Here is a 4,356-nt window from a genome sequence, read left to right as displayed (position 1 = left end):
GGTTCCAGAATCCGCCTATTTTACTAGTCTTCGGAAACGAAAACCCTGAACCAAGAAGAGTTGGATATGTTATGTAGGGTATGTTTTTTTTTATTAATTTTATTTTGAGCTCTCAAGATATCGATATATACATATACAATCTCTACATAATGTCCTCTCTCTCTATCTCTATATATTATATATATAATATGTACATTATGCAGTAGACCCATAATGGGAAATCCAAGTGGCTAATTTTTGAATTAAATAAAAAGCCCTTTTAACTCAGTGGTAGAGTAATGCCATGGTAAGGCATAAGTCATCGGTTCAAATCCGATAAAGGGCTTTTTAAATTAGTGGTAGAGTAATCTCGTGCTAAGACGTAAGTCGTTGGTTCGAATCTGATAGAGTACTTTTCTACTAAATTGATTCACTTTTTTTCTTTGTTTTTGAAACTTTCTCTATATTTTTAGAGAATTTTATGACTTAGTGCGGGATGATGCATTTTTGGTATGAACACTAAATGAAGCACGGAGAATTAATCTATAACGATCAACTAAAAAAAATCCTAGATGAAAACATAACAGAAAAGTTGGAAAAACTCTTTGCTTTGGATCTATTTATACTTTTCGAGTATATTGACAATTCCAAAAAACTGCTCATACTATGATTATAGTATAATCACGAGCGGTTGTATATGGCCCTATCGTCTAGTGATGCCCCTATCGTCTAGTGGTTCAGGACATCTCTCTTTCAAGGAGGCAGCGGGGATTCGACTTCCCCTGGGGGTAGGGAGTATTATGAAGGAGGTTAATCATAGATTAGCAAAAAACCCTAGAATAAATTCTTCCTGGGTCGATGCCCGAGTGGTTAATGGGGACGGACTGTAAATTCGTTGACAATGTCTACGCTGGTTCAAATCCAGCTCGGCCCAAACCAAAAATCTAGGGCTTCGTGTGTATGAACTAAATCCTTTTGTTTTTTTCTTCCATAAAATAAAATGTCTGATCTATAGAAATAAAAGATAAAGAAAAAAGGGGAAATTTTTTTTTCTAATCCATATCTCTCTCATTCCTTTCTTACAAACAAAAGAGTTTTTCTTATTGAAGGCTGGATTATTATCCATTTTTAGTGATAAAAAATCACGACATACTAGTTATGTCACTCTCACTATACCCACGTATAATATAATATGTGGGTATGTAGTATATGATTCGTCTATTTCTTAGAGTACGAAAGACGAATCGAATCTTCTTATGGTTCTATTTAAGAATGGGTATGCCATACACCCCGCGGGGATTGTAGTTCAATTGGTCAGAGCACCGCCCTGCAAGGCGGAAGCTGCGGGTTCGAGCCCCGTCAGTCCCGAACTAGGGTTCAATGAATGGAGAAATTGATATTTCCTTTTTCCATGAAAAAAAGGGGCAGGGAGCAAGATCAAATACCCACAGGGCACCCTTACTTCACTTTTTTATTTTGCATCTCTCATTAAAGAGGGAGGGAGGGCATATAGGAATTTTTTTTTCACTACTCCCAATCGATAAAGAAAGACACACATACGATATGTGGATTAGTAGAATTTAGGATATTATATTACTCTATCTTTCTTTATGATGATACCATCCTCATCTTAATTTCCTATTCCACTCTTATGGAATAGAGTACCGGTATTTACCGGAATCCATACATAAATCGTATTCCCTTTTTATTTCAGACCTCTTTTCCCCATCTCACTTCTACTGCTTATTTGGATGTCTATGTGACCCATAGAAAGTGAAAGTTGGTCATATAATACATACATAATTGTATGTATAACTATAAGAAAAAGGAAGGGAAATTGTATAAGATTAAGAAAGTATAAGATTAAGAAAGCTCGTGGGTTAGAGATATAGAAAAGAAAAAGTAGAAAAGGATTAAAAAAGAGGAATTCCTAATCCAATCAAAAAACCCATTTTGGTCTTAGTGTGGATAGAGGATCTTCCTATGTTATACTATATAACTCTCATCCGTGAAATATAACTCTCATCCATGAATTGATTTGATAGATCCGATATTCATAATATTGAATTGATTCAGTATTATCAGAATGCAAGCCCTACCCTTGAATTTACAAGATAACCCTTTTTTCCTCTCCATGGATTACATCCCGAGTTATTGTGAAAATAAAAAATAAAGAGGTTATGGAAGTCAAATATTCTCGCATTTATTGCTACTGCACTGTTCATTCTAGTTCCTACTTCTTTTTTACTTATTATTTATGTAAAAAACAGTCAGCCAAAATAATTAATTGAATTCCAATTAATCATTGAAGAAATTAAAAAGGGATTAAATAAAAAAAATCCAAGTCTTAAATGAAAGGATCTGGTTGGAATCTTAAAGTGTGGTAGAAAGAACTACATATAGTTTTTTTCTACGACACTTTAGATTCTTTCTATTATATTATCTTTGAATCTACATAGAATAGATTAGTAGATTGAAATAGTTAAGTAGTCTAATTCAATTTCTTTTTTCATTGCATCCACTTAATTTCAATCAGGTCAAAATAAAAAAATCTAAGACAATTCTTGACCAAAGAATCCATGGAAGGAAAGAAAAATAATATGAAGAATAGACTATAGTAAAAAGTAAAAGGAAATGGAAAATGTGTGATATGCCGTGAATAGTTCCGTGAAGAAAGTCTAATTTTCTATGTATAGAACTTTTTTTAACCATTCGTCATTTCTAGTAGAAATTCTGAATTGGTATAATGGCTCTTTCTTACATTACAACTTACAATACAAGAGTTTCTTACAGGAGTGAAACAAAACTAAAGAAAAAGATTAAAGAATAACGTTTGACAAAATGATTAATGCAAAATGATCCATTAAAGACAAGAATTGATACAACAATTTGATTACTTAATCAATTAGTAGTATCCCTAGAGTCCACTCCTTCCCCATACTACTAGTGAAAGAGAAAATGTAAAGACTACCATTAAAGCAGCCCAAGCGAGACTTACTATATCCATCTAAATTATGTCTCCTATTTCTATGAAGGGATTATTCTACTATTGATCAATAATCATAGTGGAATCAAGGGTACAGAGTCAAAAAGGGATTCCGCCCTAAGGCCATGGATCAATCAGTTCAAGGAATTTACTCCTAACAAATTCTTATAGGAATTCTGGTAGAATTAGAGAGCATTAAAAATACGAGATACTATAGCCCTTTTTTCCTTAAAAAAAGAAAGAGTACGGGAATGATGTCCTGAATAGAAGAAGCGGGAATAGGAAGATTTTTTATTCCTTTTGTTACTCTTTTTTTTTTTTTTTAAGCAAGGACGCCCGAATATACCATAAAATTATCGATAGATAAATATTTATTGGATACCTACCTTACCTAATGTTTATTTTTGACCTAAACCCTGCAGCCTTGCTTTGTATCATTCTATGAAAGAATGAAGAGATTTTATCCATAATACAACTCCTAAATTGATTTTTGATCGACCTATTTAATCTGATTCTCGTTAGAATTAAGTAGTCCTTACTTTAGTGTATGTAGGTAACATAAGATGTACGATAAAAAAATGTATAATAATTAGTAAGTCTTGATATTCTTTCGTGGAGTCCCTTCTTGAATCTTAGATGAAAAAAAAAAAGAATGCCCCTTAGGGACCTTTCTTTGGATACAAGATTTCTGACATCTTATCCTCGTATTTTAAAATAATCAATCGAATCTCAATTAAGAACCAATTCAAATTCATATAATAAAAGAATAAGGAAACACTAACCTCACCCCTATTGATAACCATTTTGGCCACTACCGTCAAAACAAACCCTAACCCTAGTTTGAGGATAGAACTATGGTATGGTTTCTCTAAACCCAGTATCGGCAGGCCCAGTTACTCTCTTGCCCGAACTTATGCGAAGTAAAAATTTATCGAATTCGATCAGCACTATAAAAAAAACCTAAGTATTTTATTGATCAGGCGGCACCCAGATTTGAACTGGGGATAAAGGATTTGCAGTCCCTGCCTTACCGCTTGGCCATGCCGCCAAAAAATCGATCCAAAAATCTAGAAAACAGCAAGTATTCATCCACGGTTTTCTTACGAAAAGCCCCTTTTATTTTGAATATAATTCTACTTACTTTTTTCCAATCTTTTTCAAAAAATCTATTCCTGCTTTTTTTGATCCAGTTTCTATTATTCTCCTCGATAGATTCTATCTTAAAACATACATTGTTAACACAATAAAACTTCCCATTTCTTTCTATTGAGATGAAAAAGAAGAAAAAGTGGATTTCTATTCACAGGCTGCAAAATTCAGAATAAATTGGAACCGTTAACTAGAATTCTCTTTTTTTTATTGCAGTAGTGAACTACTCTTAAATCGGTATT

At 33.1% G+C, this 4,356-nt stretch overlaps 2 non-coding genes across 2 annotated transcripts; both read left to right on the top strand.

Annotated features, from left to right (window-relative positions):
• Nucleotides 1-253: 253 nt before the first annotated feature.
• On the top strand, nucleotides 254-325 carry TRNAT-GGU (transfer RNA threonine (anticodon GGU)). Its single transcript has one exon. It is a non-coding gene; the product is annotated as a tRNA-Thr (tRNA).
• A 506-nt stretch (nucleotides 326-831) lies between these two features.
• TRNAY-GUA (transfer RNA tyrosine (anticodon GUA)) lies at nucleotides 832-913 on the top strand. Its single transcript has one exon. It is a non-coding gene; the product is annotated as a tRNA-Tyr (tRNA).
• Nucleotides 914-4,356: the final 3,443 nt, after the last annotated feature.

The sequence above is a fragment of the Triticum urartu genome, unplaced genomic scaffold (genome assembly GCF_056163025.1).
Source record: "Triticum urartu cultivar PI428250 unplaced genomic scaffold, HENAU_Tu73 scaffold2, whole genome shotgun sequence".
Taxonomy (NCBI): domain Eukaryota; kingdom Viridiplantae; phylum Streptophyta; class Magnoliopsida; order Poales; family Poaceae; genus Triticum; species Triticum urartu.
The sequence above is the reverse complement of the archived record's forward strand: the minus strand, read 5'-3'. Positions and strand labels throughout refer to the sequence as shown.